At 32.5% G+C, this 14,089-nt stretch overlaps 1 pseudogene; it reads left to right on the forward strand.

The window, feature by feature from the left end:
- Positions 1 to 6,818: 6,818 nt before the first annotated feature.
- LOC124966089 (protein DEK-like) lies at positions 6,819 to 13,848 on the forward strand (annotated as a pseudogene).
- Positions 13,849 to 14,089: the final 241 nt, after the last annotated feature.

The following is a 14,089-nucleotide window of genomic DNA, read 5'->3' on the forward strand; positions in this document are numbered from 1 at the left end:
AGACTTAGACTTCCTTTAATTTATGTTTTAGATGTAATGTTGTATTACGTTAACTAATAGACTCTGGACACAACATATGCAAACTTTGTAGGATGACATTGAAGAGAGAGTGTGGAGAGCAATAGCAGAGGATGGAACAGCAGTGATTAAGGTTGAGGGTCTCTGATGACCTCATGGCTGTGGCATTCCAGGTGCCTAAGAATGTTCCTGTACAAGGGCACAGGAGTTCTAGCTGCTCTCAATGCCCTGCATGAGGAGGTTCTGTGCAAGAGTCCTATCAGCTCTGATCATGATCTAAGGCACATAACTCCTGGGCAAGAAGGAATTGTTTTGCTACACGACCACAATGTTTCAGCAACTCCCTTCTCTGGCTCCTGCCCACCTTACAGTAACCTTAAAGGACTTTCTTGACAGCTACACAGAGCTCCAAACACTGAATTTTGCAACTGTGGAAAAGCTACATAAATTTCTTGGTTTCTGTAAATTTCCTGAATACAAAGAATAATGCTTACATAGTCTTTAAACTGATAGTGAGACATATATAAATAAAGAAGTAACAGAACACTACTGCACCCTCTCTCTTGGAGTGGTAGTCCTGATGCATCAGCCTTCTTCTTCTCTTTTCCCAGAATAAGTTACTTTTTGTACTCTAATCTCTGGTGGTCTCACTGTGCATTGATAACTGGACCCCAAACAAGACATATTTATCTAAAGTTATAAATAAAATCTCTCTTGCAGATAAAAATTCAAAAATAAAAATTAAAATCATTAATAAAAATTCTAGAGAGAAAAAAACTTCAATATATAGCATAACAAATATATCAGGACACTTAGAATATAGATTATTTAGGCCTGAAAACGAAATCTATAATCATGCAAATAAAGTTGGCCATAAAAAAGATGTTAAGATACCATGAAAACAATATTAAATAAACAAAACTGAAGAAGAATTAGGATTAATTAAGACTCCAAAATGCAAATTTACAGGGATAAACAAAATTTTCAATGAAAGAACTTTGAAAAATTGTCCAAATCTTAGAAATGTTATGGAGATTCAAAAGATGTTTATAGGATGTCAAATCGTTGGAATTATAATACACATACTCCAAGGCACATTATATTGAAAATGCTTAAAATACAGAATGAATAAAGTTTTTAAGCTGGAAGACCAAAGTTAGTGATCACATTTCAAGATAAACAAGTTAAAATTCCAAAACTCTTCTTAACACAGACTCTGAAAGACAAGAGGATTTGGATTAATACAGTAAAAATCATCATAAGAAAATGGGTAACAATGGGTACAGGAGTCTGTGCTCAGCAAAATTTTTCTTCATAGTTTAAAATTTAATATAATTTTGAAAATAAAAATAAACTACATTAATTAATATTCACAAAGCCTCCATTAAATACATACTCAATGAAACATTTGCTGAAGTTTCAATAAAATGAAAACCAGCATACAAATTAATTACACTAGAAAAAACAGTTAAGGAAAGGAGAACCAAGTCAGAATTCAACATTATAAATAAATCAATATGACAGGAAAGAAAAGTCATCTCTCTATAATATGGATTTTAAGTGGTTTCAACGTATCCTCAAAAGATATAGAGTAGCATATTTGGTTTTAAAGATAAGAGAAAACAATATGGTGTTTGTAAGCCAATCAGCTTAAAAATAAAGACATGCAGAAACTTAAGGTGGAAGGATGAGAGAAGATATATCATGAAAATTATACCCATAAAAATTAGGAAAGTTATTTTCATATCAGTTAATTAGTATTCAAGTCAAAGTTATTCAGAATAGGCAATGAATATGACTTCATCTTGGGAAGAAATTCATCAAACAAGATAGGACAAATATAAAATTTATGATTTAAAAAATGATGCATCTGTGTGCATAATAAATTTTGTAGACATTAAGAATATAATAGACAACAATACAATAAAGTTGGATGACTTTAACACATCCCACTCACCACCAGATTGACTATGCAGACATAAATTTAGTCTTGAGTATTCAGAACTAATTAATAGTATATATCAAATGGACCTAGCAGATATCATTAGAACACATCATTCAACAATGACAGAATTCAATTTTTCAGTAGTGCATAAAATATTCATATCACATTTTAGGTCACAAAGCATATCTTAAAAACTGCAAATCATCTTATCAGAAAAGTATGCAATCATATTACATATCAGTGACAACCTAAAAAATAAAATTCTCTTTAATACCAAGAGACTAATTTAATTTTGACTGACAAATCGGCAGGAAAGAAAGTGAGGGCAAAACCAAAAAAATACAATGAATAAGATTAGCAGAAGAATATAGCAAAATTTCTGAGAACTTATGAACTTAGTAGTAAGAAGAAAATTATAGCACCAAGGGCAAATATTAGAAAGATACAATTATACCAAATAAATTACCTAACATTACACCTTATATAGAAAAAAACATTTAAATCAGTTAAATAAGGGAAATAAAATAAGTCAAGATCAAAGAAATTGAGAATAAAAAACACTCTAAGCGATTAATGAATCAGTGTTTTTAAAATATACACAAATTGATATACCCTCAGAAAAATTAACCAAGAGAAAGAAAGAGAAGACTAAAAAGAAAAGGAAATATAAATGCAGAGTCTACTAAAATCCAGTGAATCAAAAAATTCTATAAATTTGATAACAAAAGTAATACAAAATTTTGAAGATATTGACATATTACTAGAGACAAAGGACATACAGAAATTGTATTATTAGATTATACACAATATTGATAGAACAAAATCATATAATATAGTTGAACAAGCTACCATATTATTATAACAAATAAAGGTGCAGAACTGAATAAACATCCCTAACAGATGGAAAGAAAAACCTTATCCAAATTCTTCACAAATTACACTGCAAAATACAAAAGGAAGGAACACTACCAAAATCCAAATTTTATTCTATGAAGGAAGTATCATCCTGACAACAAAATCAGACAGTGATACATCAAGAATTACTTCAGAGAAATAAATGAAGAAAATTTCAGAAAAATAATTTCAGCAGTCAAGTCAGTGTTTATAATAACACAGTTCACAATAGTCAAGCTATGGAATCAAGCTAGATGCCCTTCAAAAAATGAATGGATCAATAAACTATGTTATATATGTACAATATGGCACTTGTTAGTAAGTTGGTCTTATGGTGGAGGATTATTCTATGTGAAATAACCAAGACCCAAAGTCAAATGTCAAATGTTTTCTCAGATAAGAAAACCTATTAAAAATAAGTGGTAAAAAGGGAGAGAGTAAGAAAACAGTGGGAGAACATTCTATGAAAACAGGAGAAAGATTGGTGGATCAAATTAAAGCGATGGATTGTGAGAGAAAAGGGATGAGATAAGGTAAAAACAGTGGAAAGAATATGACTTAACTTTCCTTGGACATATATAAATATAACAAGGTGAAACTCAATATCTTGTATATCCACAAGACACTAATTAAAGTAAAACATACAGGTCAGTAACAGAAAGATCATAAAAATTACAATAGGGTAAAACAGATGGAGGAGGGGAGAGATAAAGAAGTATGATAGACTGAATTAGAGCAATTTATTCTAAGTTTTATCTGTTAAAATATATTTTAATGTTATGTATAACAAAAAGAAGCAATAATTAATGCTTTCCTTAAAAAATGATTAACCTTACCACTATTTATAGCTATAATTCTCTAATTCAGAATTAAAAAGAAAGTTAAACACTGAGTTAAAATACAAAACATAGAAATAGTACTTTAGTTTGAAGGAAAAGGAAATCAAAATAGAACAAATTTGTTGAATGGAGAATCACATTAAACATTGAGTCTCCTAGAAATAAAGACAAAACAGAAAACATTAAAAATTAATACTATGTAAATGTTGATAACCCCTAAGCAATATAAAGGAAAGTGCACAAGATCAAACATAGTAATCTTGCATTTTCTATTCAACTAGGAAATGCAGAAAGCCTGCATGTCTGTGAAATTTTCAGATAGCCATATTGGCACTGGTAATCGTCAATATTTAAGACATTTGTCTACAAAAATCATCTTCATGGGTTGCATAATTTGCTACTTTTAATTCCATTTTTATTGTGGCTGTTTATTATGTGGCAACCTTGCTCAATACAAATTATTTCACATATTATATTTGAAAAATATAATACAGCCCAGAAAATATATGCCCCACATCCACACACCCCACTAAAAAGAAAGTCAAAAGCAAAATGCCTGGAATTTGATCAAAAAATTGTGGGCTTAAATCCCTCATTGCATTTAAGGAATTGTATTATTTGTGAGTCAGCTGTGTTGTCTTCAAAAGGAGACTGCAATACTTATAAAGATGGCATTTTTTATGATAATAATATGTAGAGAAAATTGCCCAACATTATGTGAGTCATAAGTGATTTCTTAATGTATTATTTTCAATTTTATACATTTTACCCTTCATTTCCTGCATTTCAATTATAATTTTGAGTGTAATTTTAATTCCTTTTTTAAAGTAAAACTTGCTTGAGATTCCCTCAGTTTTTTAAAAATATTAATTTTGTATGAAAAACTGAATTATATTTGAAAACATAATCTAAGGTACTTCTATGTAAACATTACAGCACTTCCCCAATAAATTCATGGATATATGAGCTGTCTAGAGCAACATAAAGAACAAAATTGCATCTTCATTGATCATTTCTTATGTCAAAGTACATGATCACCTGACTCCATTTTCTGGGTCTGCATTGTCCTTACCATCATGATAGAACCAATTGTCACAAGACATTTGTTGACAATGTGGCAGCCAGAAACACACTTTGAAAAGCTTGTACAAATGTCCCTTGAAAAGCTCATTCAATAACAATGATTACTGGTGGGCATGGTGGCACATGCCTCCTGTAATCCCTGCCAAATGGGAGGTTAAGTCAAGGAATAATGATTTCAAGTCAACCTCAGTAACTCAGTGAGTCTTTAAGCAAGTTAGTGAAAACATGTCTCTAAATAAAACATATGAAAGAGCGGGGATGTTACTTGGTGGTGAAGCAGAGCTGAGGTCAATTCCCAGTACAAAACAAAATATTTTAAAATTATATTTTTGAAGTTTTCATCTTACCATATCTATGTTTAATTACAAAATATTAAATTTTATGCTTCTTTTATTTTCTTTTATTTCTTTCTGCCTGATTTGGTTATTTAGTCTGATATAATTTGTTTAATATCTCTATTTTACACAGCAACAAACTCTCAACATTCTGTTATTTACACTGATATGATATTCTGGCTTGGAGTTATCCCTTATTAAATCTGTTTGCCTGATATTTATAGCATAAAAAATTCTTTTTAAAATTCAATTTCCTTCCTTTTGTTAAAGCTTAATTTTCAAAAGATATTTATTTTGTTTGTCTTGTTTTATTTTATATGTTTACACAATGACTCTAAAAGTATTCCATGTTTCATGTTTCTACTCTTATAATACTATATTTTAGAAAAGGTGAATTCTTTATAAATCTTTGTGATTTTATTTTGGTACAGAACAGTAAAAGAACAAACCCTGTCCTCTGACAGCAACACTCCCCAATACATATTAACCTCCTAATTGCAGGAATCCACTAATATTTGATCTTTCATGGAAAAGGGGACTATGCAGATGAGAAGAAGTCAAGGATTTTAAATGTGAAGATTGTTCTAGGTCATCTGGTTATACATAGTCAAGTTTATCACAATGGATTTTATGAGATGCAACTAAGAAGGCAGTGATCTGAGTGGACATGTGACCATGGGAATAGGTATTTGGCTGATACTTAATAAATATTAAGAACATGACTAATAAGTAGTGATTGCAGGAAGCTCTGGAAAACTGTAGGGGGAAAATAGAATATGCTCAAGTTGAGCATTCAGATAGGAGCAGACCCGCTGTCACCTTGACTTTAAGTCTCAAGTTCCATATTGTGCTTTTGAACTCAAAAAACAAGATAATACACATATTTTAAATGATGAATTTTTGGTAATTTTCTATGAACTCAGTAAGAAACCAATACAATAAGAACAACATTTGCCTATTGATGAGGTGTTGTATGCATAAATTTTTATGGGGAGCAAATTAAGAACAGACTGATCACCACTGAGAAGTACAAATTTGAAAGTCTTTATTAAGCCAACGGTCTGAATGTCTATTGGGAGAACAGCCTCAACCATAGGGTTGCAGGTGTTTTTATACCATAAACCAGTCTATTAAACATAAGTGTCTGTTGTTATGATTCAAAATTAAAAACCAAAATCATGATAACTGAAATAATCAACAGAGGAGGAAGAGTCAAACAACTCTACCTAGGTAAAAACTAATGAATGTTTACTTACACCCAAACAATCATTATTGACATCACTGTTAACATGGTACATTGTTTAGGAAAATTAGGAATCAAAAAGAGAATAATTTTTTATTATACAAGAATTTTTATTTTGTAATTTTGTATTGCTAAACATGTCATGCTAAGTAACTGATGATGGGTAGAAAGGAGGGGTGTTCCCATGGGAGAAAGCTAAAAAAAATTAATGGTGACAGAGGTGGGGCATTCCCATTGGAGAAACATTTCCTACATAACATGGAGTCTCAGAGCAAAATGGAGTCTCTTTGGTCATTACCTATATAGCCTGACCTGTAACGTTTCCATGGAGCAAAATCTGTCAGTCCATCACAGGATGAGATATTCTTAGAATCAACCCAAATTCCAACATTCATCTCAACCAGTTCTACATACTGTAAATGGTATTTATGATACATAGGCATTATTTTCCTGAGTCAAGCATGATTCTGAGCCTGACCACCTCTGATACTCTCATGTCTTCACCACTGTGGAAATTTGGTAATGAAGTGTCCATAGATACATAGAAAGATTATCTTTCTTTAATCTATATGAATATAATATACCAATCTCTGATTTGGGTACCAAGTGCAGTGAATGAATATTGAAGTTAATGATAGAACATCCAATGCAAAATGGGCATCTACTCATTTGATGAGCTTTAGAATTTCTGCAGTATTCTAAATATGACCTGGATCCCTGAACTCTGTGATGTCATCAATAGGTTATAATGCACTGCTGAGGCCTTAGTGATAGTTAATGTCTGAACAATCGAGATGTACTGAGCACTGCTCAGGATCATTATTTAGTGGAGAGATAGCCTACGTTCAGTTTATATATTTTCTCTTTATTTACATATTTTATTCTTAGTCATCATCACATAAGTTTTGGAGACTGGAGATTCTGAGAAAAGGTATCCTGAACTGAGTAGCCCAATGAATAGAAGGCAAAAGAGGAACTATCTGAAAAACTTCTTCATCTATGAGCCTGTGAAGAAATAAAAGGGTATGTGTTTTCTTCTTCTATGAGCCTAGGATAACTAGAACAGTCTTCTACAAAGAAAGATGGGAGACTTGTAGTTAGTTGGAGATGAGTGAAGTATTGAGAGATAAAAAGATCAAAGCAAGTGACTTGGATGGAAAAAGGATGGAAAAAGGGAGAAAGAAATGTTTTTCTTTTTCCTGAGGTCTTCTTTGGACACAAATTGAGAGTAAAGCAAACATTCAGATGATCCCCCTGTTTTCTCTCCACCTTTGTACTTAGGCCACCTGCACAATGACATTGTGTATCAGTCAATTTCATTTCAATAAACTTTTTCATTTTTAATTTGTAAAATATTGTTGTAAGTTTTCTAATAGTGATTTTCTCATTTTTTGAAGATGAAAGTGGCTCTGAGAAATGAAGGAAATAATAGAAAAAGAATAGAATGTTAAATTCTACAAGGATGTACATACATCATGAAATATAAACCTGTGTATAATAACTGCTTATTTTTCAGTCTATAATATATAAATGTAGGAAATCTTATGTGTAATTCAAAAAAAAAACAAAGGGCATGAATACACAAACACACCTAACCTTATCTAAATTGATATAACATTTGACTCTTCCTAAGATACGTAATAGTGGTAGAAATATATATATTCACAATAAACAAAAGGCTAATGGGTTCGGTCCATTTTTCAGTGGTGGTAGTGAACAAATTGGACCCAACCCTAACATTCCAAATTATGGCTCATATTTCTTAGTGCAAACTGATAGTTCAAACAAAAATTTCTAAAAATTATCCAATATAGTCAATGATAATTTGGGCTCACTTGTTTACCAATACTCAAATGAAGATGCCTGAAGTGTGAACTTCAAAACCAAATATATTGAAGATGCTACTGAGTATGAGCTGAGATATGCCAAGTATATACAGTTAACCATATCCATGTTGATACATGTAACTCAAACACATAAGTAGACCAGGGAAAGATACATTTATAATCATTGTTTTTATTTATTTTGTTTCAAGTGCAATTATTTGCCTATTAAAAAATTACCGTATACATTTGTAGAAAAAGTCTAGGTGATAGTAACTATCCTGAGAAATCTCCTTATCTCTTAAGTAACAATTCATAACAGAGAAGAAGATGGAAAGAACATGTGTTCCCCATGGTATAATTTATTTTTCTTGGACTTAGGTGGTAGATATTTTATCATTATGATCACCCCATTCCATGCAACCTTGGACATAAACATTCCACCAGACAGTAAGAAAAGAAAATAGCATAGAGAAGTGTGGAATTTGTATAACCCAATCTGGAATTGGCATACATCATTTCCATTCCCTTTCACTTATAGAGAGCCTAATAACATGATCACAGCTTAATACAAGGAAGCTTGATAAATGTAACTTAATACTATGTCCAGGTTGAAATAAAATATCTAGCAGTTTCTGAAAATTTAACAAATAAAACTGTGAAAATAGTCATCCATAGCATGCATTGACATAAGAAATATTGCTATCCATTAGTAGAAGAACATAGATTTTTATCCACACAAATATAAACTATGCATGTTCATTGAACACACCAGTGAATAGACTGTTACTCTCTACCTAAGAATAGTAAATATATATAAACAACATACAAGAACCACAATACTTACTTGAATTTACTTTCTCAGTTAAGCTGGATATATTAAAAGCTGTTTAGGAATGAGCCAGTCAAATTCATGTTAAATTGTCTGAAGTTTATGAAAGCAATAGCATCTTTAAACAGGCTCACTGTTGTAGAAACTTCAGGATTGATCTTGACTGACCCAGTCCAAGAGCACACCACATTCTTATATTTTCATAGGTAATATGATTCCATTTTTTCTCCCTAGACAAATCTACACCCCCTACTTTCTTTTTTCAATTCCCAAAAATCTATCAAAAACATATTAGTTCTCTATGCTTAATTTTGTTATTTTTAGTAAAGAAATTTTTACTTTGTAGATGAACCTAAATTTACCAACCCTTTCTTAACTTTATACAATGAGTAATAAATCATATAAAATTTTGTCTAGTTCCTCTTATTCTCTAAATGTTAAAATGTCATCCATTTCCCTTATGATTATAGACTGCTCATTACTACTGCCTTTGTTACATGAAACAAATGAATGCATTTTGGACTATACATAAATGGATATTTTGACTGAGAATTTGGATCTAGACATTGATTTTTACATTCTCACATTCTTTGTTCCCTTTGATTAAAAAAGCATAATTGCTTTAGTCTCAAAAAGAAAATTTTAATTTATTACTTTGAACTTCTAAAGAACATAAAAATTAAAAACCCACATACTGTATGCACCAAAACATTAAAGTTTTATTCACAAGAAAGAAAATCAATAAAAATAAATACGTCTCAAAAAACACACAAACACAAAACAAAAACATCATTCCTACTCAAACATAACTATCATATTCATATTTGTAAACACCCATTCAGACACCCGATTTGCCCAGTATGCTCTGAACTTATACAGACCAAGTTCACTCTTTCACACAAACTTTTCACTTCTGTGAGTTACATACATGGCAGAAACTTGCATAAAGGAAGTTTACATTCCTGAACATTTAAATAATGGGTGCTGTGTTTGAATAACATTTTGAAAAGTAACAGTGACATGAGAACATGAATTTTATTGATTTAAATAACCAAATTTTATCAACATTTTCATTTGAATTTTTGAATCTCCAGAATATGAGATAAAGATAATAGAAGTTTAAAAATAAGGAGAAGATAAACACATATATTAACCAAGAGTGGTGGGTTTGAGGAGTGTTGCTGTAGGGTCTAGTTGGAAGCACCAAGTAAGTCAGAGGTAAATGTACAAAACAAAATAAGTATTTGTGTGATGGGTCAGAAAAACAGTGAGGGGTACAAATGACAGTAGGTGAACCACTGTTTTAACTGATAGAATTGTCCCTGATTGACTTCTAGATTTTTCTCAGGTAATTTGTACTTCCTGCTATGCAAAATTTTACTGGAGACAAGGAACTGTAGTGTGTGGGCCTCCAGGTTCTATGACAGCAAAACAAAAATTGACAAAAATTGGAAATGGTTTCCTACCACATAAACTTTTTCACTCTCAGTAATGAAGTTTTACTGGATTATATGTAGGCCATTCCAAATGGAGGAGGTCTAATCCAAACTTCTAAACAGTGAAAAAAGTAATCATAAAAGTTTGCTTATTGACAATACATGCAATTTGCTTTCTATACAGTGATGGGCATTATCTGATTTTAGAACTTAGCACAAGATATTCAGAAATAATTGTTTAAATAAATCCTTAAACTCCCAATACAGATTCATATTTGTATCATTTTCTTTGAGTTTCAAACATACATATGTTTATTCAAATCATGTGTATTCTTCAGAGGACATTGCTTTGGTCCTGAAGAAAATGGTTCATTCTTGTGACTCCTCTTTCTATATACACACTTTTTTATGCTTACAAGGAGAAGAGTATAACAGCAATGTCTAGGTAAAGCAGATGATTTGGAATCAGAGCATATCTGATGAAACCCACCTTAGCATCTCTGCTCAATCTAAAACAAAAGTTGTAGCTTAGACCCAGTTATAATTTCACCTACTCTGTCATTTTTTTAGAGTCTATCTTTTGTATCCCATCAACAGGACCTCATCAAAAATCGCCTTCCATTTTCCTGAAATGAGACAGACATCATTATATATATATATGAATATGTGAATGGTTTGTGTCTACATTGTGTACAGTCACAGAAACGAATAGTTGTACCCCATTTATGAACAATGAATCAAAATGCAGTCTGTAAAAGTAAAAATTTAAGAAAATTAAAAAGAATTAAAAAATAGCATTTCATATTATGTTGGAAGGGGAGAAATTATTTATTTTTTGGAGAAAATGTCATGTGAAATAGAAGAGGTTAATGTATGTGTACAGTGTACTCAACTTGTCAGTGAGACCTAAATGTTGACAAAAGTTAAACCATGCCTAGTATTAGAGCAATGATGTATGTAAAACATAGAAGACACATGAATCTTTATTCAAACATCCTTCCAACATTTCTATAGACAATGACTTGCCAAATATGAGTTAGCAAACTTTAAGTACAAAGCATGTAACTACAAGGTAGATCCTTCAAATAAAAGAGAACGTTTTAAATTTTAGAATGGCATATAATTACACAATTTTGTTTGATGGCCTATTAGTATGTTTAAGTCTACATAGGATATAAGTCCATAACCAAAGCACCATCAAAATTCTTAAAAATTAATTAAAAATTTAAGAATTAGTGAAATCACTCTAAAAATTTTGCAACTGGAGAGTACCATGCTACATGATAAACCAACCCCAAAATATAAAGGCCAAAATTCTCTCTGATATGTGAATTCTAACACACAAAAAGGGGTGGGGGAATAAAAGTTCATTGGATTAGCCAAAGGGGGATAAAGAAAAGGGAGGGTGAAGGAATAGAGAATTCCTTATAATTAATCAGGCATAATTTTCCTATGTTCATACATAAATATACAACCAATAAAACACCACACCATGTACAACCACAAGAATTGGATCCTAATTAAAATGTTACACTTCATGTATATAATATGTCAAAATGAACTCTATTGTCTTGTATATCTAAAAGAACATAAAAGACTTGAACCTAGATATAATATGTGCAATCATAAAACCTGCTATGCATGTGAATTTTTTTTATACCAGGGATTGAGCTCAGGGGCGCTTGGCCACTGAGCCACATCCATAACCCTATTTCTGTATTTTCTTTATAGACTGCCTCCCTTTTGCTGAGGCTAACTGAACTCATGACCATCCTGCCATGGCCTCCCAAGCCATTGGAATTACAGGCACACAAAACTGCACTTGGATATGCATGTGAATTTTTACAACCACTTTTGAAATCTTTGGTGTTTCATGTAGAGATGGACATATTCTTCTGGTGTTGCACAATGAGTCGTTCTTAGGCATGTATGTAGGAAGAATGTCTACGGATGCTTACCATGCAAAAGACTAATTACTGTGGCATTATGTGCACACTGGAAATAATTCAAATTATCTATTAGTAATGGATGGTTAAATAAAATAAACACCATTACTTTAAATGGAATGCAACACAAAAATTAAAATGAAACACAGTCACATTAGAAAGATATGTAAGAGCTGCGCACAGTACAAGCGTCACGCCAGGCAGCGGCCTGCAGCCTGCGGGTTGGCTTTGGCCCCGCCGCCTCCCGCAGCCGCCTCGTGCTCTTGCGTGCCAGGCCCACGGCAGTCACCACCCGCGGTCTACCTTGTCCACTTCTGCTTCCACTGCGGACGGAGACGGAGCCCACGCCCAGCCCACGTCTGAGACAGAGCCCGAGATGCCCAGCCCCAGAGCAGAGAGCGAGGAGGAGGAGGAGGAGGACAACACGACGAGGAGGACGAGGAGGAGAAAGAAAAGAGTCTCATGTAGTGGGCAAGAGGGAAAAGAAAAAAGTAGAGAGGTTGACAGTGCAACTGTCTTCCTTACAGAGAGAACTATTTACAATCGCACAAGGAAAGGGGCAGGAACTTTGTGAAATTGAAAGGATACATTTCTTTCTGAGCAAGAAAAAAAAAAAAAAAAAAAAAACAGATGAACTTAGAAATCTACACAAACTGCTTTACAACACAGCAGGCACTGTGTCCTCATTGAAAGAAGAATGTGGGACAGTTCAGTGGCTTTCCATTTGAAAAAGGGAGTATTCAGTATAAAAAGAAGGAAGAAATGCTGCAAAAATTTAGAAATGCCATGTTAAAGAGCATCTGTGAGGTTCTTGATTTGGAGAGATCAGGTGTAAATAGTGAGCTAGTGAAGAGGATCCTGAATTTCCTAATGCATCCAAAGCCTTCTGGCAAACCATTGCCAATATCTAAAAAAACTTCTAGCAAAGGCAGTAAAAAAGAATGAAATAGTACTGGAATGGCAAAGAAGGCAAAGCGAACCAAATGTCCTGAAATTCTATCGAATGAATCTAGTAGTGAGGAAGATGAAAAGAAAAACAAGGAGAAGTCTTCAGATGATGAAGATAAAAAAAAAAATAAATGAAGAGGAGCCACCAAAAAAAACCTCTAAAAAAGAAAAGGTGAAACAGAAAGCTACTTCTAAAAATAAAAAGTCTGTAAATAGGGCAGTCTTTAGAAGGCAGATAGTAGTACCACCAAGAAGAATCAAAATAGTTCCAAAAAAGAAAGTGAATCTGAGAATAGTTCCAATGATGAGCTTTTAATTAAAAAATTGAAGAAACCACCTACAAATGAAGAGTGAAAAAAACAGTAAAGAAATTATTGGCCAATGCTAACCTGGAGGAAGTCACAATGAAGCAGATTTGCAAAGAGGTATGTGAAAATTACCCTGTTTATGATGTAACTGAGAGAAAAGACTTCATAAAAACAACTGTATAAGAGTCAATTTCTTGAGATAGAGGACAGAGAAAGATGACTCCTTCCCATAAGATTTGAAGATCTGATTTATACCATTATACCAGCAAAGAGAATGTATTTCCTTTTCTAAATCCTTATTAAGCATTGTGTTGGTAGGACTTCCTGCTGACCTTTTTATCTTGAGTGTTACATAAGTCAGTAGGTCATTTTAAATTGCATTTCTATGCAGTTTTTAGTTAAAATCTTGCATGGCAGTAATTGTTCCTTGCTTTTATAG

This window comes from Sciurus carolinensis, chromosome 16 (genome assembly GCF_902686445.1).
Source record: "Sciurus carolinensis chromosome 16, mSciCar1.2, whole genome shotgun sequence".
Lineage (NCBI taxonomy): Eukaryota > Metazoa > Chordata > Mammalia > Rodentia > Sciuridae > Sciurus > Sciurus carolinensis.